Source organism: Tupaia chinensis, unplaced genomic scaffold (genome assembly GCF_000334495.1).
Source record: "Tupaia chinensis unplaced genomic scaffold, TupChi_1.0 Scaffold000466_1, whole genome shotgun sequence".
NCBI classification, from domain to species: domain Eukaryota; kingdom Metazoa; phylum Chordata; class Mammalia; order Scandentia; family Tupaiidae; genus Tupaia; species Tupaia belangeri.
The window spans coordinates 2,913,941-2,925,258 of NW_006159975.1; the positions used below are offsets into that span (position 1 = coordinate 2,913,941).

Sequence of the window (11,318 nt, forward strand, 5' to 3'; positions counted from 1 at the left end):
AAGTTGTTTGCTATTATTTTTGTTTCTGAAAGTTGGTGATAAGGTAAAGGGTTGACAGAGGAGAAAACAGTATAGTTAAATGATGGCTAAAAATGCCCAGGACTGGCCCATAGTGCAGCTAGTAGGTGCTATGCATAGAAAACTGGGTCTCAAATGGTTGATAGTGATTGTAGTCCTAGCACTTGTGGCTTGAAAGATAAGTGGAACACAAGTACCTGCATACCCAGATTCCTGATGGGAGGGAGAAATGCAGGAAAAGGATTGCTGTGTGACCAACCCCCATTGAAAAGTGCTATCTCCTCTCTGTCTAGTGAGCTAGTGAGCGCTCTTGCCCAGTGGCAATAAAAAAGAAAGTCTTAAGTAAAATTTTGATTTCAAAAACCATATTGTGTGCTATAGAGATGTAAATAATGGAATCTAAATTTTTAAAGAATTAGATTTCAAGGACATAAGCTCTGTAGCTTTCTTTAGAAGTAGAGAGTACAAGAGAACAAGATTTTGATGAATATCCAAAGGCCACTATTAGATGACTTACTGCCATAGTAGCCTGTCTTATTTTCCCAAAATTCAATTTATAGAAAAAGAAATCAGTGACTAAGAAAAATTAGTCATAAAGAGTGTATTGCTTATCGAGTTTCTACAGAACTCACCTATTTATGTTTTTCATGCATTAATATTGAGTTACTGTAGGAAGTTTTAACTTCCTTATGGTTACTCAGTTTTACTGAATCAAGATCTACCAATTTGATTGCTCAGTATTAGTCACCATGTACCAGATGGAGAGCCTAGTAATTCCCACATGCCCTGATGTCATTTTTGAAAGGAAACTATTGTTTACTACATTCATCATCTTAGTCCTTTTACACCACATATTTCAACAACAGTTTTCTAAAATTAGTGTAAAGAAAAAATGATGTCACAAGTTTATTCCCGTTGGAAATTCTTAAAATTAACTTTTCATTTTCACAGAGCATGAAACATTGTCAATGTTTAATGATAATCATTAAAGTATCGTTTACTTATACTCTGAATACATTTTGTATAAAGTACTATCTATAAAGCCTCAGTTATGGGGTCATAAGACACATTTTTTTGCACAGAAAAATACGTCATGACTTTTGCGATAACCCAATAGATTCCCTTGAATTTCTGATTTTATAGGAATATACATACATTTATGAGAGTAAGTGAAAGCTACATAAATGAGCTCAGAAATCTTAAAACTCATCTCAGTTTAAGTGCATGTGAAATAGAAAAAGCAAACACTTTAAGAAAATTTTAATTCACAAATGGTAACTTTATATTCACAGATTTCACTGGGCAATTTTTCAAGATACTTACACATACATGAGCTATGTTTAAACATTTTTAAAAACTTTATTTCTTCCATGAGAGAGAGTCAGAGGGAAAAAAAAGGGACAGAAACAGAGAGATAGGCATCTAACAGGGTATTCATGTTGTAATCCAACCCCAGTCTCAGCTGGCTTGGACCATGGGCATCCACCTGGCATGTTAAAGGAGGTTCTGGGACATGAACTGAGGATATTTCCCAGGTGGATCCAGTTGCATTACTACTATACCACCACCTGATCCCTACATTTGTAGATTTTAAATTGTGCACACAAAATAAGTTTTCAACATAAGACAAGAATGGCAGTAATGGAATGATTATTTGAGCAAACTCATGTTGTTCATTATAATCCATACAGATAATAAGAAAATTCCATGAGCTAATTTTTTTTAGGTAGATTTTTGCTATCGGGTGCATGTGCTCACTGGAGAGACAGAGAGACAGAAAGTGAGAAATCATTGGCAGGGGAGATGGCCACGCTACAATCCCTTCTCCTCCATTTTCCTTTTGGGATTTTGGGCACACATGCACATGTGCCTGGAATGAGTTTAAGCTGCCTAGTCTAGGACTCAGACCACAGTTGACTATGCAGGACTCCAGTGATGTATCCACTCCACTACCTGCTGTTCCTCCATGAGCTAATTTTTAAATATTAATTCTTATGATACTTGGAAAATAATTTGTACGTATTTAAATATTTTGCATAGTTTTAGAAATTTGATTTCATTTATAAGTAATGATGAAAAAGAATAAGAATTCCTTTGTAATTGTTTAGAATCCTTTTCAACTCTATCTAAAGAGTTGAAAAGCTAAGTGTCAAGCTGATTACTTAGAAGGAATAATAGTACTTTTTTATATTAGAAAATATGCTTAACAATATAATAAAATAAGCAATGATGTTATGACATTTAATTAAAAGAAACAAACATAAAAACAATGCTTAAACTGTAGATATTATAACAGCTTATCGAAAGATTAAAAAGGAAGAATTATATTTATGGTAATAGAAAATATTCTCATTGACACTGATTTATGATATCCTTAAAATAGTAAACTTTCTAGAAAAAAAAACAAGTGCTGTAGGATTTTTTTTTTCTTTGAAAATACCTGTAGTTGGGACCAGTAGATGGTGTAATAGTTACATCACTGAACTCTTATATAGTTGATCATGGTTTGAGTCCCAGACCCAGAGGCTTGAAACTCACACCAGTTGCATATGCGTGCATGCCCAAAATCCCCAGAGAAGAAAGGAGAAAGGGTTGCAGTGTGACCATCTCCCCTGAAAGGTGATTTCTCCCTTTCTATCTCTGTCTCTTTATCTCTCCCAGCAAGCACATGCTCCTTATAGCAAAAATCCCTAAAAAAAAAAAAGTAGTTACTATAAATCACATATTAATATTTAACCTGAAACCTGCAGATGATATAATGGTTACATCGCTGGACTCCCACATCACGACTGTTGTTTGAGTCTTGACCCGATGACTTTATAATAACTCCAGGCATGTATGCATGTGTGCCCAAAATCCCTAGAGAAGACTGGAGGAGAAAGGATTACAACGTGGCCATCCCTCCTGGGAGATCATTTCTCACTTTCTATCTCTCTCTGTCTCTCTGGTGAGTGCAAAAATCTCTCTTAAAAATATTTAGCTTAAGTAGAAAAAAGGTTTTGTCATGTCTTTTGATCTCCAATTAGAAACTCCCGTCATATATATAGTAGGTCAGATTGAGCTAACAGTAAAGTGAAAATCTTTACTATTTGTTCTGTAATTTGCAAATAAAACAAAAAAAGTGATATTAAGGAAAAAATGTAAGCAGACAATCATTGCTTTTTTCTTTTTCAGAAAACACCACATAATTTGGGTTGTTCATCTCACTCTGAACTAAAGAGTGCCCTTTTTAACCATATTTTTCAGAGGCAATAGCCAATTGCAATGGATCATTTAAATAATCTATGACTATTTATATTATTAAAACCCCGTCCAGCTCTGCAGTTTGGCAAAAATAAGTTTTTTCCCCAGTGATGTTAAACTGGGAGAGCCATTAGAGAAATTTTGCAATAGGATCTAAATCGGACAGTGTTCTTTTAAAATGAGATCTAAGAAATACCCAAATTTCCACCAACAGAAACCACTAATAAAACCAATATACTATAACTGGACAAGGTGATTAGGTATTGGGTAGTGAAAACCAGTAGTTAACATACAATGATATTGGGTGCAGTAGTTTTAAGAAGCACTACCTTTGTTTTAATTTACTGAAAATTCATTGGAAAATCTGTGACATAAGAGAAAAAAAAAAGATGTCCAACACAAAGATTATGTCTAACATAAAGATCAATGTTATCTGGAAGGGAAAACTGAAAAATATAGATATGAATACTTTCTTTTTGTTTTCCCTGTAACATTCATTTACTCAAAACAGAGTCTATAGAAATAGAATAAGCATTCTCTAATGCCCTAAGAACGTCTCCTGCTCTCTTAACTTCTGAGAAAAAGAAATACTGAGCAGTGCATCTACGCTAACCCTACCTGAGACTTGACGATATATATTGTAGAAACTCACACTGAATTCAGCCCCTGGGACAAGTATCTTCACTACGACCCATACTGCCTTACTATAAATAGTGCTTCAAATATTTCAAGGTCAGAACAGGAAAATAATTTTAAACGTAGAAAACAAAAATGGGACATTTATTTATAATTCAAATGAAACACTAAGCAGGTACCGTGAGAGATGAACAGCCAGTTCCACTCCAGTCCTTCTTATCCAAGGCTGCAAGGCCAAGAAGAATCTTGGAGATAACACCTGGGCAACAGAAAACCTGTCAACGACGACTTAAGTCTTCGGTCACCTCTCCTCTTGCCCTTAGGTGGACCTCGAACAAAACACCAGTCCACACTAATGGGCTGTCCCATCAAATCCTGGCCATTGAATCCTTCCATAGCAGCCCGGGCCTCCTCGTTTGTTTTACTCTGCTAGAGTATACCCCTTCAGGGAGCCTGTACGCCTGTCCAGGTTGAGGTGGATACTTTTTATCTCCTCATATTCTGCGAATTTGTCATGGATGTCTTCTTCCGTGGCTTCTTCATGGACTGCAGTGACAAAGAGAATCCAGCCTTCAACAGAGCGCTGTGGTCCAGGCTGGTCGCCATCCTGCTCCATGCTGTCATAATCCTCACACATCTGCCCTCAGGGCCCCTCTTCCGTTCCTTCCCTTTTTCTTTCAGTTTGTGGATGCTCTCGTCCCCGTCGTCATCTATAGCGAAATCCTCCCCGGCAGCCTTGTGAAGATCTAGCACCTCCACCATCTTGCCTCCATTCGTGCTCCTGTCTGGGTATGAATACTTTCTATAAAGAATGACACCTTACATGAAACCCTTGATAATGGGGAAATACAGGAAAACAATCATTTTTGCGTAAGTATATAAAGGAAATAAAAATTAATGCTTATTTTGGCATTTTTATCTCCTTTTCAAAGATTATATATATATATTTTTTTCTTTCTTTTGAGAAAGAGATATTTTTGCTATAGGGTGTGTAGGCTCACATGAGACAAAGAGAGAAAGTTAGAAATCATCCCTGTTAGGGGTGGTCATGCTACAGTCCCTTTTTCCTCTATTCTCCTCTTGGGATTTTGGGCACACATGCACACAGATCCGGTGTGAGTTTCAAGTTTCTGAGTCTGGAACTTGAACTGCAGTCGACCAAGTGGGAGCCCCACATCTTAACCACTATGCACCCACTGGCCCTGTGTGTGTGTGTGTGTGTGTGTGTGTGTGTTTATTTATTTATCTATGTATTTATTTATTTTTGCCAGAGGTGGGGCTGGCCAGCAGGTGGTGTAGTGGTTAAAGTGTTGGATTCCCATATGGTCAACCACAGTTCAAGTCTCTGACCTGGCAGCTTGAAACTCACTCTGGACACATGTTCATGAGTGCCCAAAATCACTGGAGGAGAATGGAGGAGAAAGGAATGCAGCACAGTCATCTCTCCTGGGGGATGATTTCTCGTTTTTCCCTAATAGTCTCTGTCTCTTTCCCAGCGAGTACATGCACTCTATAGCAACAACCTTAACAAAATAATTGCCAGAGGCTACATGTGCTCACTGGAGAGAGACAGAGACAGAGAGAGAGAGAGAGAAAGTAAAAAAGCACTCCCCATGTGAGATGGTCACACTGTAATCCCTTATCCTCCATTTCTCCGCCTTTGTTTATTTTGGACACACAAACACACACAAACACACACATACACAAACACACACACACAAACACACACACACACATGTACCTGGCATGTTTTGTTTTTTTTTTTTGAGAGGTTTTCGCTATAAAGCACATGTGATCGCCAGACAGACGGAGAGAGACATAGAGACAGAAAGAAAGAAATCACCACACCAGGGAGAATGGTCACGTCACAATCCCTTCTCCTCCATTCTCCTCTTGGGATCTTGGGCACACACGCACACGCACCTGGCGTGAATTCTAAGCCACCAGATCCGGGATGCGAACCGTGGTCGACTACGTAGGAATCCAGCGACATAGCCATTATGCTAACTGCTGGTTCCCGCTCCTGGCATGTTTTTATAAGCCAGTAGGTCCAGAACTTGAAACAAAATGGATGGCCATGTTGGGTAAGCTGCTTTAGCCACCACACTATGGTGGATAAAGACTTTATATGTTTAAAACAACATTGGTATATTATAGTACTGAGTTTATAGAAGTATTATACTCTGGCTGATGGAGTGTATACTCTTCTATGGGAAAAAGAATTATAATTCTAGCACTTTGAACAGTATTTAGACTTTTATATGTGAAACAGGGAATTAAATTTTAAAACACATTTTTTTCTTTCTAAAACCTCTTCACAAATCGCAGGATTAAACCAAAACAACAAATGTTAAGGATAATTTGGTTAAAGAAAACATTGTATTTTATGAGTTAAAATGTAACTCTCCAGTTCTTAAAGTAGAAATCTATTCTTGCCAAGATCATTTTCTACTCTGTCACGTACACATTAGTTTGCTCTTGAAAAAAAAAAAAAAAGACCTTTCTGTTATTTTTATAATGGTATTTAAAATTCTTGTTATTTTTAGCCTACTAATTGAAAGTAAATTTGATAAAGTTTTTCCACATCATATACATTTTGATAAGAAAGTCTCAAATATCTATTTGCAGTAGCTATGGATGGCACACCCAGAAGCTGTACTGTCATTCTGAATAGATCCTTCTGTCTTATCACTTAAAAGTAAGGAAGTTTCCTAGGACCAAACACATACAGATGTTTAAGGCTTATGACACAAATTAGAAAGGAAAAATGGCCTTAAAGAGTCAATCTGCTTAAAATACAAAATTGTATTTTAAAAATTCTTATGAAAATATGGCTTTCACTGAAGTTTTGTCTAGATTGGTAATCATTCTCTATGAGATTTGCCAATGTTCACTGTCTATCCCCACTGGAAAGCAAGAAAATGGATGTTTTCCATCTGCAGGAAAATAGAGTCAAAACAAATGTATTTAAATTGGAAACACTTGTGGCTAAAAGAGCTGTTCTTCATGAAAACATCTGGTTGCACTTTTAAGTCATTGCCAAATAAACGCATGCTGGAAAATCTATTTTATGCCACACATGGTCACCCATGTAGATGTAGCCTAAACCTGGTTTTGTTTGAGGTCAGTTCCCTATTTTAGGGAGAAAAGTACAGATTTGTGAGTGTGCAGTGATTTTTTTTTTTTAACAAAATCTGCTGGAATGGGCATGGAAGTTGAATACGTCTACTTTTCTCCAGACAGAGAACAGAATATGGAGGACAGTGCTTTTGATAGTTCTCAGGTAGACAGTTCAAAGATTGAAATGAGGGTTGTGGGACAGATCAAGTAACTACTTACTTGTGAACAAAGACTGCTTGTGGTTTCTGGTTGCAGCTAACACTGGCTGTTATTTTTTTTCTCATTTAGATGGGCTCAGAGAGAGAATCAGTTGAAAAGATATGAAGAAATTATATTTTAGCATATTTGGTGAGGTATATTTATTTGTTTTGGTAACTCACTCCCAGATATCAGTGGCTTAATACAATAGATGTTTCTTTTTCACTTAAGCCTAAGGCAGATGTTTCTGTGTGGTGGGCAGCTTTCACATTGTCATTCCGGGGTCCAGGTTCTTTAAATTATAATTATGAGGTTTTCCCAAACAATAGGTTTCAGCGGTTACTGAAGATTGTTCTCTATCTGAGCATCAGAAAGAGTTTATAGACTCATGTAGCAAGTTTTTATATGCCAAGCCTGGAATCATGTAAAGCACTTCCTTACACATTCCATTGACCACACTTAATGAAAGGAGGGTCCAGAAATGGTCATTAGTTGAGTACCAGGAAAAACAGAATATGGGTTTTGGTGAGTGCAAAGTTACCTCTGCTGCAACCAGAAGAGGAGGTAAGTGGAAAGTTCTTGTGTGTGTGTGTGTGTGTGTGTGTGTGTGTGTGTGTTTCTTTTTTTTTTTTTTTTTTTTTTGGGGGTTTTTTACCGCAAGCCAGACAGAGAGAGAGAGAGACAGAGAGACAGAAAGAGAGAAATCACCCCCCAGAGGGGATGGTCAAGCTGCAATCCCTTCTCCTCCATTCTCCTCTCGGGATATTGGGCACACACCCACACGCGCCCGGCGTGAGTTTTAAGCCACCTATTTTGGTGCCAAAAAATTGAATTAAACTACAAGATTATTTTGGTGCAAAAAATATGAAATCTGTCCATAGCTTTTTTTTTTCATAAAATGCATTCTCCATAAATTTTCTGAATACTTTTCATCTCATGCAATTGTTAGCATTATGTTAGCCATTTAACAATTTATGTTATAGGCCTCTATCAGAAGAGATCACCTACCTATAAAGTAACCATTGAGTTCTCCTCTGTATCACAGGCATTTGTGAACACCTGCTACTGTCATACCACCTTTTCTCTGCTAGGCAGTTGGCGGATGGTGCTATCTCCAGTCATTATGTAACATTTCCTCCCCCCGACCCCCGAAGAGATTTTTGCTATAGGGCATTTGTGCTCACCCGAGAGACAGTGAGAAAAAGTGAGAACTCACTCCCCTGGGGGGTGGGGGGGGGAAGGTAGCCACACTGAAATCCTTTCTCTTCTATTCTCCTCTCAGGATATTGAGGATGCATGCACATGTGCCCGTGTGATATTCAAGCTGCTGGGTCTGGGACTTGAATCATGGTCAGCCATGTAGGAGTCCAGTGCCTTAACCATTATGCCACCTGCTGGACCCTATATATCACTTTTCACTGTATCTCACATTGTCTTCTGATGAGCCATCTGCAAGGTACTGTTGTTTCTAAACAAACTGTGCACACTTGAAGGCAAGGAAGACTTTTGGAATGCCCTCTCTACACAAATACTGTTGCAACATTGGGACAAGGCTGCATTGCTGCTTACGTTCCCCCTCTCTCAGACACCCTCGGAAAATATCTCCTTCACCCCCTGCCTGCAGCCCTTTCCTCTATAAGATCGGGTACATGCAAAGAGGCATTATAAATGCCACATCTAAGCACATCTAGGCATTCTTTATGCTCCAGCCAAACCTGCATATAAGTCATGTTTAATCCTTACAAGAAATCTAAAAGGTAGATCTAGAATATTATTGCCCTAGTTTTTCTGATGAAGTAACTTAACCTCTGAGAAGTGGAGCAGTTCATCCGAGCTAGCCAGACTCTAGACAGATCTCCGAATCCAGAATTTGGGCTCTTAAGCACAGCGCTGCTTTCTTTTTCTGTGACATTCAGACAGCCATCTACACTTTTTATTTTTATTACATGTGCCTAATCTTTACATATTTCTCCATTCCTTTTCCCTTTCCTGAGATGCCCATCACTCTTTTTTACTGAGAATGGTGGTGTTTAACTTAAAACAGTCCCAGGTTAGTGCTCAAATAACACTCATGAATCCCAGAGGTGAAATTCATGCGCTAGTAATAAATGAGGCATTCTCTATATAAGTACATAGTGCTGGGGACTGTGTGTGCCAGGCTAAGGGGGCAGCTACTGTCTAACTTGAGCCAATGGTTGTCACGTAGGAATGCACACTCTGTATTGCCAAATCTTACAATTTTCCAGAGAGAGCTAGGAATTTGGATTTGTATCTGGAATCTAGGTTATTAATTATTGGCATTTTACTCACTTTCAGGGGGGTGCAAAGGGCTTTCTAATCTGCAATTCATGAGTGTGACTCCTTTTGCCCCTCAGTTATTTTCGCTGTAGAGAATAAAGAGATTGCATTCTTCATGGTTGGTAGAATAACATATTTAATAAACATTTCACATTTAGTGGTCCCCTCACACTTCCACTTCTTTACACAATTGTTTGTGTGATTAATATTTAGATTTATTATTTCATTATTCATTGAATTCCATATTATGTGCAGGACACAGATGAAAATAAATAACCCCTGCTTTCAAGGTGTTCATAATTTGCTGTAAGAGATACAACAAGCGATTTAATGTTTTTTGATAAGTGTGATGGTAATGGAAAGAGTATTACACTTTATCTGGGAATAATATTTAATAACTGGGACCTTGCCAAGAGGGAAAAACACAGAAAGAACAGTACATACAAAGCCTGGATAGTTTGAAGCAGCAGAGAGAAAAATCTAAAAATTTCCCTATTGCCAGAGCAGAAGCTGCTAGTAAGCATAGAGTAGTGGAGACCAAAAGATAATTGATTTGTGAGAATGAACACTACTCTATATCACACTCACTATATTGCTACATATGAACATTAATCCTATTATCACATCTATGTTGATAAGCATGTTATTAATATGTGTATATTGGCTGTTTTCCTCTAATATATTTTGGAATGTATAGACTCCATAATAATCATTGTTGTAACTAGCTGTTACAAACACTTACTCTTATTAAACTTGGAAAATTGTTTATAATATTTAAGTTTTTCCATAGTTTTAAATGATGGTTACCAATCGTTAAGAATTCATGCACTTACTCATTAACTTCTGAGTGAACATATTATTGAATGAATTTGATTGCTACTTGCCTTAGAAAGTTTGTGCTAAAGTTAGTATGAAATTGTACTCTTTTTTGGATCAGGATACAAAGACAATGTAGGCAGTTAATTCTGACATCACTCATATGCTTATCAAGAACATAACCTGATGTGGGGCTGGCAAGTGGTGTGGCGGTTAAGGGCGCTGGACTCCCACATGGCCTGATGTGGTTCAAGTCCCAGACCTGGCAGTTTGCTTTCTCGCTTTCCCACTCTCTCTTTTCTTCTTTGGTCAAATAAAATAAAGAAAGTTAAATAAAATAATTCTTTAAAAATAAAAGAATATAACCTGATTGAAAATATCTCATTTGTATTGAGTTTTTGATAGTATATTAACATGATGTAAAATTTGTAAGCAGATTGATATTCCAGTCTCAAAAATTGTATAATTACTGCTCACTAAAGAATAGTTGAGGGAGTGAAAGGACACTTGTTAATTATGCCTAGATGGCGTATTCCAGGCCAAGCAAGGGGGATAGTTGTCTTACCAGTAATCATGGAAGTGATTCACAGGAAGATCTGCTTATAAAACTGTGTCAAACATAAGAGCTACTTGTGATATAGAAATTTTATAATCCAGATATAAATAAATATAAAGAAATTCATATTTTATTTTACTTAAAAAGCATTTATTATATTTTTTATTCATAGAGACTGCTTCTTCTCTTGAGAATATAGGAGTAAATAACTAGGCAAGTTGCTACTTTGTATTCTAATCTGAAAGAACAAAGACTAAGCCAAGTCAATGCCCTTTGGGAAGAGTGATTGTGCCATTTTAATATAGGTAATGTATAAAGCAGAAAACAGTGTAACCAAAGGTATCCCTTGTAGTTTGGAAGTAGAAATTTCTGTAATGTCTAGGAAAGCATCACAGCCTGAAATTCTGACAAGTAAACAGGAGCAGAACCTGGT

The 11,318-nt window shown here is 37.3% G+C and overlaps 1 pseudogene; it reads right to left on the reverse strand.

Annotated features, from left to right (window-relative positions):
• Positions 1 to 4,113: 4,113 nt before the first annotated feature.
• LOC114004430 (RNA-binding protein 8A pseudogene) lies at positions 4,114 to 4,680 on the reverse strand (annotated as a pseudogene).
• Positions 4,681 to 11,318: the final 6,638 nt, after the last annotated feature.